This window comes from Schistocerca gregaria, chromosome 2 (assembly GCF_023897955.1).
Source record: "Schistocerca gregaria isolate iqSchGreg1 chromosome 2, iqSchGreg1.2, whole genome shotgun sequence".
Classification (NCBI taxonomy): Eukaryota; Metazoa; Arthropoda; class Insecta; order Orthoptera; family Acrididae; genus Schistocerca; species Schistocerca gregaria.
Window position 1 is genome coordinate 379,129,265 of NC_064921.1, and position 21,041 is coordinate 379,150,305.

The following is a 21,041-nucleotide window of genomic DNA, read 5'->3' on the forward strand; positions in this document are numbered from 1 at the left end:
AGGAAACACTAAATCTGGATGGCCGGACGCGGATTTGAACCAACGTCCTCCCTAATAGCAGTCCAGTGTGCTAACCACTGCACCACCTCGCTCGGTTATGCCTAAGATGTTAATGAGGTGAAAATACCAGAGACTTACCATAATAACAGATTTGTATACATCGACTCACTGATGTCAAAGGCGATCCTGTACCACGTCAGCTGAATGTTCATAACCTTCTGCGCTAGATGATGATCATTATTATTATTATTATTATTATTATTATTATTATTATTACCCGCAAAAAATTGTCTCATACATCGAATATACCTTGCGCTCTAGTCAAGACTGGTTACCGTTTCCTGGAAGTTGAAATGCAGACACCGCAGATGTCACAATACATATTGTAGAATAAGCGCAGTCTAATCTTACATAAGGATTACCCGAAACTGTGATGTGGGTTACTACTAGTGTAAATGCGACACCAGGTCTGCTGCCAAACAATAATTGATTGGTCTTATGCTAGAAGCTAGTTCAAATGGCTTTGAGCACTATGGGACTTAACATCTATGGTCATCAGTCCCCTAGAACTTAGAACTACTTAAACCTAACTAACCTAAGGACATCACACAACACCCAGCCATCACGAGGCAGAAAAAATCCCTGACCCCGCCGGGAATCGAACCCGGGAATCCGGGCGTGGGAATAGAAGCTAGTTATCATAATGCTGACTGTCATCTTTTATTCTGTGTAATAGTTTAGAATTTGTTCTGTGCATGGTCAGTAACGACTGTACTATGTGTGACAGCAGAGCGTCACACGTTTTTCAGAAGACGGCTATAATAGTTTTCACCGAAGACGGTTAACTATGAATAAAGTTTCATTTAGAACCGAAAGCGTTTCAGATACATTTGGCACACCTCTCTGAACAGCAGAATACCCGCAGAGAACGTAAGCGGCTTTAATATTACCAGCATTCTCTTCCTGCTGCTGTTATTACAGCAATTAAACCTATTTTCAGGGATTTGGCTCATCCTGACCTTCTAAGGAGTTGTCTGCATGGGTAGACACAGAACCCAAATGAATATTTCAACTACATAATTTGGAGCCGTCTTCCTAAAACTGTATTCGTAGGTATGCATACAATGAAACTAGGAGTTCATGATGCTGTTATTACATTCAACTGTGGTAATATTGGAAAGTGCTAGGTACCCGCAGAGAACGTAAGCGGCTTTAATATCGAACCGCCTGCAAGGTTCTGATCTGTTTACTCATTCTGCAGCAGACTCGCCCGAGCCTTGGGTAATGCCCTGCCCCGCCTCCTCGTCGGTATTCACCGATGTCACACACCTCCTGGCCATATAGATTCAGCAGTCCAGATTCCTATCCTTACAGAGAATGTGTCACATGTTCCGAATGCCACAGTTCGAAATAAACTATCATCAACTGCGGCAATTTTGCAAGAAACTTTCAGAACCGGTACGTAAGCAAATCCTGTCCGTTTCACATTAATTTGCCCCGTCAGTTTCGACGTGAAAACTGCCACTAAATCCATCAAAAAGTGTGTCATACAGCGAGGTTAATGGACGATACCGAGAGAGGGGTTACGGGAAGCCGTATTTAATTTCATGCATTCTACGGCTGTGACGTTCAAAGCCGATAAATCGACATCACAGTTTTTGCTAGACTGCCTGATAGAAGTTCTCGGCATCTGCTGCCCTAAACACTGTTATGGTTTTGTGAATGATCGACGCTGTGACCGACCGGTTCCAGGCGCTTCAGTCTGGAACCGCGCTACTGCTACGGTCGCAGGTTCGAATCCTGCCTCGGGCATTGATGTGTGTGGTGTCCTTAGGTTAGTGAGGTTTAAGTAGTTCTAAGTCTAGGAGACTGGTGACCTCAGATGTTAAGTCCCATAGTGCTTAGAGCAATATGAACCACTTGAATAACCGAGCAATATCAATTACACATGAAGCACGCAAAAGAAACCACTGCTTTGTAGCCTCTTTAAGAGTACTGCTGTTACCGGAATATCACCTTACAACCTGACCAGGGTAACACGAAATGGTGTGTGTTTGCAACAACTGTTCAAATGTGTGTCAAATCTTATGGAACTTAACTGCTAAGGTCATCAGTCCCTAAGCTTACACACTACTTAACCTAAATTAACCTAAGGACAAACACACACCCATGCCCGAGGGGGGACTCGAACCTCCGCCGGGTTTGCAATAACTGTAAGAAGGTTCTAGCAATCAGACGTCGTACTACAATGACTACGGGAGGCTACAGAAAATGATTTGTACAGTGTTCACTAACATTATCAGTCCACTGAAACACAGAAACGAATAACTGTGTTTAGCACTTAGGCCTACATTGTGCTACAATGCCCTTACGTTTCTATAACGCTAATCGAAACATGCATGTTACGTAGCGCAACCTTTTTCAGTATCAAGCTGCAGTACCTACTACATGAACAGAGAACATTTAGCGCAAATATGGCGAACATGTGCGATGTATATCGCCCTTTAGATAAGTTCCCTGTAATATATAAAGGGGCGATCAAAAAAGTTCCCGTTTGCGGGCGTTTCTGCACTGTATACGCAACGCAGAGCGATTCCGATGCGTGTTTATAAGTATCGACATGTGTGCAAGTGATTACTGTGGCATTCGTGTCTTTCCGACGTGCTTTTTTGCGACGAATGCAGAAACATGAACTATGGCGACGTTATTACCAAATGCTTCTAAACACGACCAACGTGCTCTCACGCTTTTTTTCTTGGCTGCCAAAAGGGCAAACACCGGTAGACATCGATCGGAAAATTAAATGTGGCAGCATTTCTGTCGAAAAGTATCGTTGTGGAATGGTGCGCGAAGTTCCGTGCCGTTCACGATTCGACTCGAATGTCGTAAATCAGTCGGAGGATGTGCAGCAGGCAGTTGCGGGCTTCTTCACGTAGCAGGACACGGTGTCTTACCAAACGGGTATCTTCAGTCCGGTGTGTCGGTGGGATGATTACCTCAATGCTCACGGTAATTTTTCATGATTGGAATACCGATTCTGTATTGTATGGTCTTCGAACCGCAACTTTTTGATCGCCCCTTATAAAAGAAGACAGCGAAAACCCGCTTTAGTTTAATTCCAACAGCCGTGCAATATTGCGAAACGAGGGACTGGGAAACTCTACCTACAAAAGGAAAACATCTCGTGAGTCCTTAAGAAGAGTCTTGCACAGACATACGCCGCCTATCCTACTTTACAGAGTGGGCAAACATACACGTTCTGTAATGAAACGTTGAAGTCCAACACCTTCTCAGTGCATGTGCCTTCTTCGTTGTTCGAACACTTTCCATAGTCGCTCACAACAGTACGACGCAAACAACCGACCAGGTTCGTTGTTTCTGAGATGCTCCTCCGTTGACGCCCCAACGTAACGATCTGCTTCTCCAATCGCCTCTGCTCCGATTATTACCTTCCTTGCCGTGTCACCGAGCGAGGTGGCGCAGTGGCTAGCACACTGGACTCGCATTCGGGAGGACGACGGTTCATTCCCGCGTCCGGCCATCCTAATTTAGGTTTTCCGTGATTTCCCTAAATCGCTCCAGGCAAATGCCTTGATGGTTCCCTTGAAAGGGCACGGCCGACTACCTTCTCTAATCCGATGAGACCGATGACCTCGCTGTTTAGTCTCCTCCCTCAAAGAACCGAACCGAACCCTTACCGTGTCACGTGGCTGCATTCCATCTCGCGGTGTGCTGTGATCACAGTTTCTGGGCTCCTTAGGTTATATTAAGAAGAATAATTGTAAATGCTACATCTTTGACCAAAATGAGCACAGTTCCTTCAGAATACGACACTAAATTCACAGTTAGCGTCTGCTTTATGAGTGCATGCGTGAAGTGCACGGCTAAAGATTATACTTAATATAGTGATCATTTACGGGCGCCTTAAAAATGTCTGATTTTGAGACAAAACTTAATTGCAAAGTTCCCAGATCCATAGGCACTAAAGCGTTTTGTTGATATTCGTCTCGTATACATCCCTGCGTCAAGCATTACATCTCCAGTTCTGTCACCTTGTTCTCTTATCTCAGTTTCAACTAAGATTGTGAATCTTCTATATACTTTTGTACACTCTACTCTCTGTTCAAGATAAGCTGTGAGAGAACAACGCTCTAGCTCCAAGATTTGAGAAGCAGAAAAACTAAAATAACGTGGAAGTGTTACGATTAAAATAGTCCGGTAGGTTCTAAGTTAGGCGACGATATTATTCACAAAAATTATGGTAGTAACCACAAGAGCCGCCATGCGGACGAAAGACAAGTGTAATATTTTATTGGGTATCGTATTTCTGAAACAAATCACGAATATCACATCGCAAAATTCATCCCATTTGTCAGCCAATAAAATGGTTCAATTTAAATAAAATAACGAAATATATTTCGGACTTAGTCTAGTTCTTTTACTTAATTCGTATTAGAATTGTAAATAAGAGACAAGTCTATAAGAGAGTTTTTATTATGAAAATGTTTTTTTATCGTTTACTTGACGACACAGACCTGTTAAAAAGCCTTTCTAAGATATGTTTAGTATGCAGACAATACAGAATGTGTTGGAGGAATAATCAAGAGCGGATAGCTTGTTTGATGTATACTCTTTTACTAATTTAGCGCCCGCTGCTTCGCTCGCGAAGACTGTATTATTTGGAAACACTTCGTTTTTCTTTGATCGAATTTTAATAATGCACAAATTGCAACACTTAAATTTTCACGCCAATTACCGTCAGGGAAGCATGGTCTTTCTGAATGTACTTCTGCCCAAAAAGCGATTCTGGTAGCTGGAGTCCAAAGTTTTTGTTAATCATGCATTTTGTGTTCTTGTGCTGACACTTCCAAAAATTCATCCCCTAACACATTTTTTTATATATATATACTGCATATATCGAACTGAAAGGTGAAATGCTAGTTTACACAGATTTGGCTTCAAAACTGTTTTAATATAACGAAATATTTTCTTAAAATTTTTCATCTCCTGTGTCACCCCCTTAGGAACGGAATTGCGAACAGTCCCTTATTGAACGATGCCTACATTATAAAATCAGCACCCTCTCCAAATTTCAGATTTCTATCTTCTTAGCGATGTGGGACGGCCGATGCTGAGTCAGTGAATTAGTGTGGCCCTATTTCACTGCCGTGGCGCCGACTGCAATAAAACTTGCACTTGGCGGCCGAACTTCCCCGCACGAGGCCTCCCGGCCAACAATGCCATACGCTCATTTCCATTTTCCAAGGGTTGAATTTCCAAAAACACTAAAACACCTTTTTTTATTTCTAAGCGAGAAGGCAAATACCAATTTTCGTACATTTAGCATTAACAATACTGTCACAATGAAATATTTCATTGCAAAGTTTCACCCCCTTCGGGGTTGAATTTCCAAAAACACTGAAACAACACGGATTTCTTTATTTGTAACCGAGACGTGACTAAAAAAGTACTTTAGCAGCTCTTTAATAATGATTTATTTCACTGACTATTTCATCCTCATACGGGTTAAATATCCAGAAATGCTGAAACACCTATCTTCTTTTCTGGCTGAGAAACCAAATACCAATTTTCGTAGCGCTACTTTTCAAATTGCCTTAACAGTGACATGTTTTTTTTAAAAAAAAGTTTCATCCCTTATTTTACCCCTTAGGGATGGAATTCAAAAAATTCCTTCTTAAATGATGCCTTAAGTATAAGATAAATGCCGTCTGCAAATTTCAAGATTCTATCCTTAGTGGTTTGGGCTGGGCGATGATGAGGCAGTAAGCGAAACAGTCAGTCCGCACAATACTTTTTATACGTAGAGATTAGCTGCTACAAAACTACGTTTCAGTTGTCTGAAAGTATCGCTGTTTTATGTGTTAATAATAATCGCTCTGATTTAGACAAGATTTTTCCTTTTTCAGCAGCCTACAATAGCGAAAAATTATAGAGTTTCAAAATACTGGCTAAGAAACCATTGACAGTTAGTGTGAGAAATGTTTTTTTCATTGTAACTGTGCTCTCTTAAGTAAATATGCTATTATGTGATTCTGTGATAGTGAGATCTGTTTTATGAATGTCCTTATATATTCGTGAGTAGTAGCTCTTATTAACCTTTAAGTAAATCGTATACGTTTGTTACTGAACAGCAGAACATTCGCTGAAATCATTACTCAATGGTATTTACAATTTCAAAGTAATTTCCACCAAATTCAGCTGTTAATGATTGCGTTTTAAGGGGCTGCAGGTATAGTTTGCTGTAAGGAATTATTTTTTTGGTACGAAAATTGCGAAATAGCTTCCGAGTACGCCAAAGTAAAAGTGCCTCGAAAAACAATGAATTTGGAACTATCGCGTGCAGCACATTGAGTTATTTATCGTGCCTTGAAATTCAGGGTGTATCAAAAAGAATCACCGCGATTTTTTTAAAAAAATCAAAACTATTATGTCATTTGATGTATGGGCGGTGCGTGAACACCGTACTTTTGGAAAGAACAAATTTTCGAGTTTTACGTGGTTCCCGCTAGGTAGCAGCAGTGTGCGCCCACTTCAGTTCTAGTAAAAATGATGTCGCGAGAACAGAAAGCGTTTTGTGTGCTACGTTTTGCGCAGTGCGGGTCAGTAATAATGACTTTCGTACTAGGTGTGCTGTGGATCCTCTTACAGCACAGAGCATTAGACGATGGCACGAACAGTTCCGAGAAACAGGATTTTTGTGCAACGGCAAATCGACAGGCTGTCCCCAAGCGTCTGACACCGATGTCGAACGCATCCTCCATAGTTTAAGAGTCCGCAGAAATCGGTTCGCCGTGCAGCTCGACAGCTCAACATGCCCCCGATGTCCTTATGACGGGTGTTGCGTCGACATTTACACACGAAACCATGAAAAATTCAGCTACTCCAAGCACTTCCTGAAGGTGACAAAAGAAAACCTGTGGAGTTCTGTAATATCGTTCTTGGCCAGATGGTGGAGTTTTCTTCCACGCTTAGTGTTTAGTGACAAGGCAATGTTCCATTTTAATGGAAAGGAGAAACGTCGTATTGTGAGAACATGGGATACGGAACAACCACACTAAGTTGTACAACATGATAGGGACTCTCCAATATTTAATGTGTTTTGTGCAGTTTCACGGGAAAAGCTGTACGGTAAATTTTTCTTTGCCGAGAACACTGTTACAGGAAGCACATATCTCGATATGCTTGGGAACTTTCTTCTCTCACATTTGGAGACTGATTCGAACGACTTCATTTTCCAACAAGATGGGGCACCGCCACACAGGCGTCTGGAAGAGCGGGAATTTTTAAATCAAAGGATTACTGAATGATGGATCGGTCGCACTGGACCAAATGATTAGTCCTTACATTACTGGCTTTCAACGTCACCGGACCTGATCGTATTTCTTTTGGAGGTTTATGAAAGACTCTGCTTATGTGCCTCCGTTACCAACAACAATGAATGAACTGAGACATTGCAGCTGTGGAAGCTGTAACAGGACATGTTCGCTGCAGTATGAGAACAATCTGAATATCACATTGTCATATGCCGTGCATCTCAAGGGGGCGTATTGAGCACTTATGAAAAGGTATGAAAAAAACTTTGAGTTTCCCGTTCATCAAAAAACAAAATTCTTTGTTTATGTTTATTAGTTTCAGAAATATAGATGCGCCAAATCGGGTGATTGTTTTTGATACACCTTGTATTTTTAGAGACGAAATTATTCTATTTTTCATTCTAAACTATCATATATATTTAATCTTCCCTCGTTCTTAGGGACCTAAAATTTTACTCGTGCACACTCCTTCTCGACGTAATAGCTACTGGTACTAGTTTCATACAGTGACTACAGAGTAAGCACTATTATTTGGAGATCTGTATAAGCCGGGGGGTAATGAGTCAGGACGTTGTATGTAAATTTGATCCGCAAGTGAAAACTGTTCGAAATGTGCACACATTCAACATACTGATTCGTAGCACTCTCCTACAGAACAGAATTCATTTAGCACTATCTCGTTAATATATGGCCACACAGTTACTTCGTTTTTTACGTTCATTACAGTGTGGTTTGCATTTAACACAAAAGCGCATCATACTAATATGATAGTTGTAATTAGACCTTTGTTGTACTTACCTATGAAAAGTAATTTTTCCTCCATTGCGAATTTCGAATTGCATTCGTAGGAGCGACAATTCAGCACTTTTGCAGTTATTAATAGAAAATGTGTGAAAATAGAATAAATAGTCGAACATTAAAGTTTATATCTTAGCACAAAATATAAACAACAGGGTCACAAGAGCGTTACGTGACTGTTTTCGCTCAGTGTTAACTACATCCGCAGTACACTATGCTCACTACAGAGATGTTCCTTCGCTGTTGTCTGAGGAAACAGTGGAACGTTGCCATGGAAATTAAACAAACTTTGGCAGTCGGATGTGGCACGTGACGTTTCCTGGCAACGCAATGGACGACGGTGGATGCGCAATTCACGTAATGTGGAGACCTAACGACACGAGAAGCGAGAATCCTACAAATGTAGTAATGTGAGCGCCAGATACCTGTTCACACATCCTTTGTATTAATGGGAATAGCTCTTCGTGTAACTGCGTCAGAAGCTGTCATAATTTGTTAACGAGACAGACGGCGAAATTGTCGAGTGGCGTGCCATAGCAGTGAGAAGAGGTATGCATTAAGACTGCCGCTTTTCGTTTCCACGGCTCAAACGGTGATACTGTAATTGTTTTACATTTTAATGCTGAACTATGTTTACGAACTTAATTAGCTAATTTGCTGCCTTTCTTCTACTCGCAAAAGTTTTTCATTTTGCCGATGAGGTTTCTTCTGTGACTATGACCAGATTTTTTTAGATCTAGTCCTTAGTTGATTGTACATTATACAGCGAAGTACTACATTCAAACGCTTATGTCTTTTATGATGGACGTTTCCTAAGGGATATCTTTCAGTATGAAGTAGCAGTCAGTTTTTATTAACTTTGAAACTTCCTGGCAGATTAAAACTGTGTGCCGGACCGAGACTCGAACTCGGGACCTTTGCCTTTCGCGAGCAAGTGCTCTACCAACTGAGCTACCCAAGCACGACTCACGCCCCGTCCTCACAGCTTTAATTCCGCCAGTACCTCGTCTCCTACCTTCCAAACTTTACAGAAGCTCTTTGATTGAAAGGCACGGGTTTTAGACATTTTTCCTAAAAGTGCAGAATAGCCTTTTCAGAGAGTGTAGCTATAAATTTTCAGTCGTCTCTTTCTCAAAGCGTGTAGATTATTCCAGAAAGTTGTAATTCGTGGCATTTACTTTTTAATCTAGATGTAGTTCGTACAAACTGGTCCGGAATTTTTTCTCTCAAATTTTTTCTAGCTTTTTAATACATTTAATTAGTAAACTGCCTCAAATCATCATGTCCGATGCTTATGATGCTTCAGGTGTAGTAATAGAACTGTTAAACTGCCTTTGATTTTGGGGCTTTCTTTTCCTTGGCCGTGTTATAAGCAATTCTATTGGCTTTTGTACATCCCACATATTCCCTGTTTTTGCTTGATGGTGTAATCCTGTGAGTTACTGAATTGTTGCATAATTGTCAAAGAACCTATTGAGATATCGTAGACATCCAGCTGTGTAATCAAAAAATGGCTCTGAGCACTATGGGACTTAACATCTGTGGTCATCAGTCCCCTAGAACTTAGAACTACTTAAATCCAAGTAACCTAAGGACATCACACACATCGATTCCCGAGGCAGAATTCGAACCTGCGACCGTAGCGGTCCCGCGGTTCCAGACTGAAGCGCCTAGAACCGCACGGCCACACCGACCGGCAGCTGTGTAATCATTTTACGTATGACAGTTAGAGTCCAGGTTCCATTGCTAAATTATAAATACATTCTACTAAATTTGAGGAAAATATAAATACGCGGGAACACATTTAGGTTTACGGTAATGAATCCATAGTCACCAATGATTATTTTGCCGATTTTCAGTGTTTAAAAATGTAATAAAATCAAGAAACATGTAGCTAATATGTGGATAAACAGACAGATACGTGATTTTATTCCAATATAACCGACACGACATTGATTTTAGAGTATGACTATAGACGTACGCATATAGTATACTCTGAGTTTCCATGAAATATGAGATAGAAGGTATATTGCAGTATATCGTAGCATATGTAAATATTTCTTCTTGTTTCACTCAAGGACAGACCATGGAAAAAGCAATTGCTTGCATGCTTTGTGAGAGCTGTTGATAATCTAATTTGTTCTTCATGATACGCAGAGAACTGAGGAGTTTGCATAGCCTCCGGCTCGAAAGTAGCTCCTACCAATTTTGTAAGCTACTTTTCACGAAATGTGTACTTTACCTTATTTAGCGTGTTTCTCTCACCCTTTCTCGTGCGTGAATGACGTTTGCTAGCATTCGCAGCGCCCTTTTCTGCATACGCTGTCCCCAACTTTGTGCATCTCTTTCACTTGAGGTACATACGAGGATAGGGGTGAAGTTTTAACTGTCACTTTTAAACAGTAAAGTTTTGTGTTTTTTTACGGGTACATCACTGCAGTCTTGATGCCCTTAGTTAATATGGCATACTACTGCAGCACGCTGATAGATGAGCACGCCGTAGAGGAGCGAAAACAAGATGCCGCAGATTATTTCTACAGTGGAGGAACGTGCGGTAATCATTTTCATCAGCAGCGGAAATGTTGCACGCGTATGACGCCAATCCAGATGGCTAAAGAAGTCATCTGGATTGGCCTGACATAGCGGCAATGTTCCTCCTGCTGTCGGAAACTGATTGGAGCACGATTTCCATTGTAGCAATAATCTGCGCCATCTTATTTTCTCTCTTATTCGACGTGTTGAGGCATTTCAGAGAGGGGATTTCAGTATGCAGTAAAGTAAGACTGCGAACTGAAAAATAATTAACTAACTTACTTTTTTCCGAGCTGATAATTAAAACTTTGAATATCCCTCATATAACCAGTGCAATGTCTTGCAGAAACTGTTCTTTAGAAAAACCGCACTTTTCGCGGCGCCTTAAAATAACTCGAAAGATGCAGTTTACTTTCCGTACAACTGAGCTTATGTAACTGTCCCATTTCATACGCGTACACGTCGTTACGCACTGGTGCTTGTATGGCCCGACAGACTATAGTATAAATGTTACTCTCGGATCGTGTGATCAGAGACTACTACTACTACTATTGTACATTTCATAAAGCGCATAGATTTATATTTTCCTATATTAGGAGCAGGTTGCCAGTCTTTCTATCACGCTGACGTTTTGTCTAGGTCTAACTGGACACTGCTACATTTTTTAACAGGTAGCGTTCTTACGAGGTCCACAACCCGGCAGGTTAGCCGAGAGCGCTCATGCACTGCTTCCTGGACTCGGTAGGCGCGCCGGCCCCCGGAACGAATACGCCAGGCGAATAAACGACGAGGGCCGGTGTGCCGACCAGCCTGGATGAGGTTTTTAGGCGTTTTTCCACATCCCACTAGGTGAATACCGGGCTGATTCCCACGTCCCGCCTCCATTAAACGATTCGCAGACATTTAAAATACGTTCGCACTCTTTCATGATTTACACTAGACTCAGACAGCTGGGGCACAGTGATTCCGTCCCAGGGGGTACGGGGTGGTGGCAGGAAGGGCGTCCGGCCACCCTTTTAAACTAACCTTGCCAAATCCGATTGTACCAACGGCGACCATGCGAAAACTGTGGGACAAAGGCGTAAGCAAAAGAAGAAGAGATGAGGTCCATATCACCTTAAGCAGACTTAGTATTGCTAATTATACAAACCGCTACGTTATTGCTGAATAACACGAACAATAACTTATCTCTCTGACTTTCCTGTGAACATAGTACTTGTATGTCCATAGATAACTCTCCATATAGGCCTAGATAACGTGCAAGTTTGGTTAGATATCCTATATGAGCGGACTTATTTCATTTGTAGTTCGTGTGGTGCTGAATAAAAAGCTTTTCGACGCACGGTAGCTACCTGATTACTTCTACCCATCGCACGAAGATTATAGTGCCTAACAGTTGGGAATTGGGCTTCTCATGATCGGTATTTTCGGAAATCATCCTGTTCACACGGAGGTGCTCATTTTAGGCGCTGATTCCCTGTTACGTTTTACTTCGTAACAGGTTTCAAAATTCTTTTGCATAGTTATATGTGTTATAAGACGGGAATTCTTCGCATAAATTCTGCCACATTTTTTATTGACAGTTGTGACCAATGCTTTTCTTCCGATCACTGAGAACAGTTCGATCAAGGGCTCTGCGTTAATCCATAATTAATAGTAGAGGGACAGGCACTATCAGGGCCCTTGTCTTATACAAGAGATCATCAATGTGTAAGTGACTTGCCGGCGAACGAGGTTGTTAACAGGAAAATCATGAGGCGACAAATCCTTGTTGGTGCCGCTATTACATTAGCTAGCAACCGGAAGGTTGTGGTAAAAGGTTTCAAAATTGGACGCGTCCCAGAATGAGACTTGAACGAGGAAAACACGCGTATGGGATGTCGGAAGAGGAAAACGTATTGGCAGAACGAAATCCGGTAAGATAATCTGTCCCTTTGTTATAGGCCGAAGGATACGAAGCTTTTGTTTCCTTCCGTTCCACGGACCTTTCATATTTGCGGGCTGCCGAGAATGATGTGTGTGTGTGTGTGTCTATGCATACGAAGTCTAGCTTCGCTGTTGGAGGAAGAAAAGGTGGCCATATGGGCCAAACATCGACATTCGTTAAAAATCTCAGGGGAATTTCACAAAGTTTTAAATATGTATTTTTAAGAAATATATGTTGTAGAAATGGCGGGACTGGAAAGGGACCATACTGTACTAAACGTGGTCAGCAAGTGTCACGAATCAACATATTAAACCAAAGGATTTAAAAGTGTTAAGTCGTTTGTCCTCAAAACAGTCGGGATTAAAAGATTCCCACTGATCGAGTCATGTTCTGCGCTACTTACCACACTTATGCTTCTACAGGAAATTTCTTCAAATTTGAACAATGTGCCGCTTTAAGGTTAGGCGTAAGTCACAGTTGGCGTAAATTCATGTTTTTACTGCCAAACGAGGTAATTTACAGTTTGAAATGCATTGCTAAACGCCAGGTAATTCCAATGGCAGTCCCGTGTGAAGTGTCTAGAGTGCCCAACACACCCAGTATCCTCTTTGCAATTAACTCCCACGCGTCTGTTGTCCTCGTTGGCTGATACTCTGAACCTGTGGAGTCGGCACTTCACTTAACGCTGACCATAGAGCAAGGACTTGCGAGTTCGTGCCGACATCACGCTGTCACAAACGAAATGTAGGAGACATTGGATAAGACATTTACTGTCGTCAGGAGGGAATCGCTTCATATGCGAAATAAGTAATAGCCCTATTTTGTTGGAAATGGTTCACTGTCTTAAGCAAAGAACTCCGACTTCAGGCCACAAGTGGCCCATCGGGATCATCCGACCGCCGTGTCATCCTCAGCTGAGGATGCGGATAGGAGGGGCATGTGGTCATCACACCGCTCTCCTGGTCGTTATGATGGTTTTCTGTGACCGGAGCCGCTACTATTCGGTCGAGTAGCTCCTCAATTGGCATCATGAGGCTGAGTGCACCCCGAAAAATGGCAACAGTGCTTGGCGGACTGGATGGTCACCCATGCAAGCGCCGGCCACGCCCGACAGCGCTTAAATTCGGTGATCTCACGGGAACCGGTATATCCACTGCGGCAAGGCCATTGCTTCACTGTCTTAATGTCATTAATTTTATTTCTAAAGGGACAAAATCTCGAATTGTCAAGTTTAGAGAAGATACAGTTTTCATTTGACGGAGGTAGCTTAGTGGTTAAATCAGTGTTCGAATTTGATAGGATCGGATTCAGAGCTACTGTCTAGCTCGTTGCAGAGAGCACATGAATTAATCCTCGCGCTCACAAAGACAGCCCTGAACGATGTGAAGTGTGTAAATGTAGCATCAATATGGGGAACAAACATATTACCACGGGACTGGCCTGATCAGCCAATGTGGTCACATAATCCTTGACAGTAATACCACAATCTGGCAGAGTAACCATCGAGGCCCTTGAAACACCGCAGTATGGATGCCGACGTCACCATCGAACCCCCGGTATATTTCAGTGTTGACAGGAAGCAGTCTGCATCGTAGGCTTGAGGCGCTGTACGTCAAACTCTGCCACAACTTATCAACAGAAAAAAATAAATAAATAAATAAAAATAAAAAAAATAAAAATCTTCCGACAAAATGACTTTCTTCCATTGCTCCGAAGTCCAGGTACTATGGGTTTGAAAGCAGTTTTTCTTGTTACGGACATTTGCATGAATGATGTTCAGTTCTGCGCCAACTTTTGCAGGTGCCCCTCATTTTTCGTCACAGTTCTCTTCAATGACCGTATTTCACAACCACTCAACACACACTTTCGTTTGCGTTGTGACATAGCGGATGACGTTTTCCCGATTTCCCTATATGCGGCATAAATTTTCGATACGGTATCTCTTGAAACACCAAACACTGGCTACGATGGTCAGGAAAGCACGCAGCTTACGAGCACCAAATATTTGCCGACGTTCGATTTCACTTAGCTCCGCCATAATGAACTTACAACTACACAGAGCGCTGTTCTGACCACGGTAGACACTTAAATGTGTTGTGGGAATTGCACAGGTACCGTTCGTGGTCAAACACAAAAGAGCCACTTGCAGGCATGGATAGCATCTGCATTTATGTTCAAGCATGCATTTCTCGCAATGTTTCAGTATTTTTGTCCAACCTCTATTTTTGGACTACTTTAGGGCATTTAACCCCTTAGCTTACAAGGTCGTGTGAGAGACGTAGCGTGCCGACGGGGCCAAATATCACCTAGACGTATCAGAGACATGGTACGTTTACCGCGCCGTACACGCGCAAGTCGTGTGAGAGACGTCGTCGGTCAGCCCTGCCAAATGTAAACAGAACGTCTCTGACACTTTGTGTAGCTGATCGAGATCACGCGCCATGGACGAAGCGTTTTTCGCCACATTCGGACCTGCCGACAATACAAAAATACTTTCACAATGTTCCAGACGTTTAGCAAACGTGTTGACGAGGAAAGGGAGACATGTGGTGGCATAGCCAACAATGATTTTGACAGCGGCAGTGACAGTGATAGCGACGTTTTACCTCCTGTACGAAAACGGGGTAAGCGACTGGTGACTGAAGATGATACTGACAAAGAAGAGCAAGCCCAACAGCAACAATCAGAGTCGTAGGTGTGGCAAAAGGAAGACATTGAAGCAACAATCAGGACGTATACGAAATTCCCGGAATAAAGGAAGCAGCTTTACAGCACGTGAGTACAAGCATAAGAGAATTGGACGTTTTTTTATGCAATATTTAATAGTACATTTTGTGAAAACATCGTAACTGACACGAGTAGATATGCATAAGACGTACTCAACAATGAACAGAAGAGACGAAAAATAGACCAAAAGTGGTCTCCTATCGGCTGTAATGAAATGAAAATATACATTGCGCTATGTACAATAATGGCTGAAGTAAGGAAACCGTCGATTTAGATGTATTGGTCTAGGAGGGTCGTTACAGAAACGCCAATATTTTGGAAGACGATGCCATTCAGGAGATTTCTGCACATAAGTAGATTTCTGCATCTAGCGAATAACAGTTTAGCCAACAACACAGATAAGCTGTTCAAACTAAGGCCAGTCATAGATATGTTCAATAAAAAATTTAAGGAAGTGTACACAATGCAAGAGAATATTTGCCATTGATGAATCATTAATGAAATTCAAGGGGCGCTTATCCTACAAATAATTTAACCAATAAAAAAGAGCGAGGTTTGGTATTAAAATTTATAAATTGTGCGAGTCAAGTTCAGGATACTGCTGCGATTTTAAGATATACACGGGTAGTGATAAACGCGATGCTAGTGGCAGTGCCTCCGAAAGTGTAATTCTAGAACTATCACAGTCGTTATTACACAAAGGGCATATCCTATATTTAGGTAATTGGTTTTCTTCACCGAAACTTTTCAAAACTCTCCTCACCAATAAAACTAATGTGATTGGAACAGTGCGCTCAAACAGAAAAAATATGCCCACAGACTATCTGAGCCGGCCAGAGTGGCCGAGCGGTTCTAGGCGCTACAGTCTGGAACCGCGCGACCGCTACGGTCGCAGGTTCGAATCCTGCCTCGGGCATGGATGTGTGTGATGTCCTTAGGTTTAAGTAGTTCTAAGTTCTAGGGGACTGATGACCTTAGAAGTTAAGTCCCACAGTGCTCAGAGCCATTTGAACAATTAGACTACATGAAGGCAAAATTAAAGAAGGGAGAATATACAGTGAAGAGTTGTAATGCAATATTGACACTTAAATGGAAAGATAAACGACACGTTTAAATGCTTTCCACAAGACATTCAACAGCAGAAATGATTGCCACAGACACACCTCTCTGGAATGCGTCGTGGAACCCGAAATGTGTCGTCGAATACAATAGAGACATGATTGGAATTGATCGCCAAGATCAGATGCTCGCATTCATCCCTGAGATGAGGAAATGTATGAAAGGATACCATAAGATATGATTTTACTTATTTGATGTTGCTTCATTTAACACGTACATTTTGTATTACAAAATACAAGGCGGCAAACGACAGAGCTACGCAGAATATAGGATTGACATATCACAATCATTGTTAAAAACTAAACCGTTACCGGAATATAATCGGAAGGGACGATTAGCATCCGGCGATATACCACAAAGACTGCACGCGCAACATTGGGCACATTTCCCCGAACATATTGATCCAACACCATCAAAAGTAAACCCTGCGAGAGCTTGTGCAGTGTGCAGAAAGCATAAACGAAGCAGCGAAACAACGTGGGAATGCAAAATGTGCAGGGTTGCATTACATGTGCCAGATTGTTTTGAACGGTATCATACAATCGAAGACTATTAAATTCGTGTACATGTCATTGTGAAGACGCTGCGTTTGAAAATATGTTTGCAAACGTACTAACGTAACAGCTCCCAGAATGTTTTGAACAAAATATTATACACTCTCAGATAATTGCATTGTTGAGAATATTATTATTAAGATGTATTTCATCAATGTATGTTTGCTTATAAAGGGAAATAAAACGTTTGTGAATATGTCGTTGCGTTTGAGACAATGAATGTTCCGTTTCCAATGGGCAACTAATCGTCATTATTTATGATACCTATAGAAATGCCACGTTACTGGCATGGGAATCGTAAGGCGCATCCGTACCTTGCAGCCACTTATGGCTCACGCTAACGGAACTTAAATCGTAAGGCAAAGGGTTAATCATTGACAATGGAGTAATGAGCAACTTAAGCCTCTCTCGCGGGTCAAAGCGAGACAGCTGGCTTTCATTTGTGTTGATTTGGCAGAGTAGTAGTGCAAACAGTTATCCGAGTCTGCTAATAACCGTCTCCAATGAAATCCACGGAGCGGCTAGTCGCGTAATTAGTCTCGCGCGCTGAAATCGCCAAGACTACGCGGGCTGCGACGATGATCGCGAGCGTGTCTCGTTGTGACACCACGGAAGCCCCAGGAACGAGCGAAGGCAACGTTTCAGCACTGTAGTGTCTTTGGTTCTTTAAGGGGAGGTTTACTATCTTTGGCCCGAAAAAAAGCATGTTCTTTGAGAATTTTTTTTCTCGGCATGTGTTACAGTTATCAATGTCAAATTTGGACAAAATTTTTATTGATATTTCCTCAACAAATTGGAGTTTATTCGACCAGAAATGTCGTCCAGTAAAGGCGGAAGTGCCGTCGGAACGAAACAAAATTTCGATGTAAACCTCCACGCGAGGTATGTCACAGGTCAGCCGGCTTGTCAGAAATCAAAACTGAGTTCAATTTAGCGAAGTATATAAGATTCATTAGGAGTTGCAACTCGCTTAAGTTATTTTGACCTTAGAAAACATAATGGCGGCTATTTGAAAAAAATAGGGTTTTCTTCATCGATTTTTGGACTTCGTCGGCCAAGTAAAAATATTTATAGTTGATGGATTGGAATAAAAGTGGTACAACTTCTAGACAATTTAGTTAGCTTCTTTGGAAGCAAAGAATCATGCCAATCGGTTCAGTAGATTTTAAGTTACCATACCGCGCGATAAAAAAAAATCATTTCGAGAAAAACGTGTTAGAAGTTTTGACTACATATAAATGCAATATTTTGCAACGTACGTTCAATCTGCTATTCCCGGTCCATAAACTAGTCCTTCCTCTTCCACATGAGGGCGTTCTGCTCGATCTGGGCCATCCTGCGCTGCTCCAGAGCCGCTCGTACGGTCCGTGACAAGCGGTTTTCGGCCGCTTGAATCCGGTGGTCGTCCGAATGCTTGGCGAACTGCGTCGAACAGAGTCCCAGGGTGACGTCCATCGTTGTCATGGTCTTCAGAATTGCTGAATACCCTTCGGTAAAGCTGCTCGCTGCCAGGAAAGTCGCAGTCTCCACAGTCTTTGTACCAAAATGCAAATGCATGGGGGCTAACTTCCAAACACACGCGATCAAACTTTCATTTGAATTTTGTGTGTTTCCTCCCAAGCACCGGTACAAAAACTCGTCCTCCGAAAGAAAATAAACTGGTGCGTGAAAAAGGCCAATTTCAGGCAGGTGCATTTTTTTGTTCAACCGCGAATAACAAACATTTCCGTTCCGTATTCGGAAAAACCGTTTCAGGGGTGGATTCTAAACACTTTTACGGAACCAAAAATGCAGTTAAAAAATCGATTTTTTTGAAACAAAAGATAGTAAACCTCTCTTTGACAGCATATTATGCAGTGACGGGACCGACTTTCACAAATAAGCAGGGTGGCCCACTAGCGTTTGGCATCGCCCGAAGCGACGGCAGGCAGCGCGTGTGGCGAGTTTTGTCCGCTTCCTGCGTCCGTATCGTATCAGCAGCCGCGCCACGCTTCCTGGCAACAGCGACGGCGGCGCTGCCCACGCGACCGCTTTCCGCCAGCCACAGCGTCTCCACATGTGTCGCGCACTGCCACAAACTCTACGGGCAACACGTAGGTCACAACTTAAACCAGACGGGGACAAATTAAATAAAAAAACCTTTTCCAGTACTACAGACTTCCTGGAGAACCTACGTCCTCTGCGCATCCACCGAAAAAAAATTTTCTCACCATATTCCTTCATTCTTCGTATCTCAGCTGTGGATGGCTCTTTCCCTGTTGTTTACCACGTGTTCGGACATCCTACATAACAGGCAGTTTTAACATTCTATTCGGCATATTTTCGTTCCGTTAACTAGCGTCTCATACTGTGTACGGTGGTTTGCGGAAGAACAACTGTTGGTAAGCCTCCGTGTGGGTTACAATTTCTCTGATCTTTTTATGAAATACGCCGCACCACGAAGGAATTATCCGAATGGAACATAAATCGGTAGATGTGATGCGTATCTACAGACAAATAAACGTTCAAATTGGATTATTTATTTAAGAGAAAGAGCTTCACAAATTGAGCAAGTCAGTAATCCATTACTCCACCTCTGACCCATATGCAAGCAGTTACACGGCTTGGCACTGACTGATAAGAGTTGTTGGAAACCATCGCTGGTCTACGGGGCTCAATGAGAAGCGAGACTCATCAGTGAAGACAGTTCTACTCCAGTGAATGAGATTCCAGGCCGAAGACGTGTCTGGAAATGCTCCGGACAGCGGCAGGAAGCCAACCTGAGTGTTGCCGCCGTATCACCCGACAACCAGGTGTGATGCTGTGGGCTGCCACTTAACTTTCATATCAGGACCCTGGGCTCACATTTCAGCAAGCAGACGCCCACCCGCACACGGCAGTTTCTGTTGCTTGTCTTCGTGCCTGTCAAACCCTACAATGGCCAGGAAGGTAGCCGGGTCTCTCCCGTACTAAGAACGTTTGGACCATTGTGGGTAGGGCCCTTCAACCATATACCGATTTCAGTCCCATTCGGATAATTATTAAGTGGTGCGTCGTTTGTCTTAGATCGTATCTAGCACGAACCAATACACTGCTTGGCTTCTAAGAGAATACGTTCTCTAAATTTAAACGGCAAACCACCCCGTCACAATGAACGCTTCTCTCTAGCAGTGTCCGTCACTGGATTGTGTTGAGCATCTCCGAGACGGTTTCGCGCTTACTAAATGAACATGTAACGAAACGCGCTGCTCTTCTTTGGATCTCCGCTATTTCCTCTATCAGTCTTATCAAGTAAATGTTCCAGACTGACGAGCAATATTCAAGTAGATTTTCTTGAGCTGCGAAGATACTATTGTGAGCAGAAGCCTACTTAACCACCCACTATGGAACCAATGAGCTGAATTCAGTAAACGAATAATAAATTTTCATACATGACAGAGTAACTGATTTATTGGTTTGACCAGTAACGAACCCTGTATTTCTGTCGATATACCCAGGCATTCTGAAGAAAAGTGATAATGTTTGTTTCTGGGGAATCGTCGCAGCAATTTTGCTTGTGAGAATGACATCGTTCAAACGAGATGTTTATGTTGATATCCAGTAAGTGTGCTGACGACCATGTTTTTGAATGACCTAAAGCAATAATAATAATGATATCAAGTACGCTAGACAGGATAGATTGCCCGAAGAGCATACCGCTCACTACCCCCCAGGACTTTTTAGTTGCCGGCCGCTGTGGCCGAGCGGTTTTAGGCGCTACAGTCTGGAACTGCGCGTCCGCTCCGGTCGCAGGTTCGAATCCTGCCTCGGGCATGGATGTGTGTGATGTCCTTAGGTTAGTTAGGTTTAAGTAGTTCTAAGTTCTAGGGGACTGAGAGCCTTTTTTTGTCAAACGTTCACTAGGCTGTCTGGGTATGTAAACTGTGTGTTCTCCTAGTGTGTCTGTGATTTCTTACATCACTTCCAAATGTTCGTATAGTAGCAGAAGTATACGCCGTTGATCTGTTTTGAAGAACAGTGTCCGGAGAACTCGATGGACGCCGATGTACCTCTATTACACGCGCAAAGTTG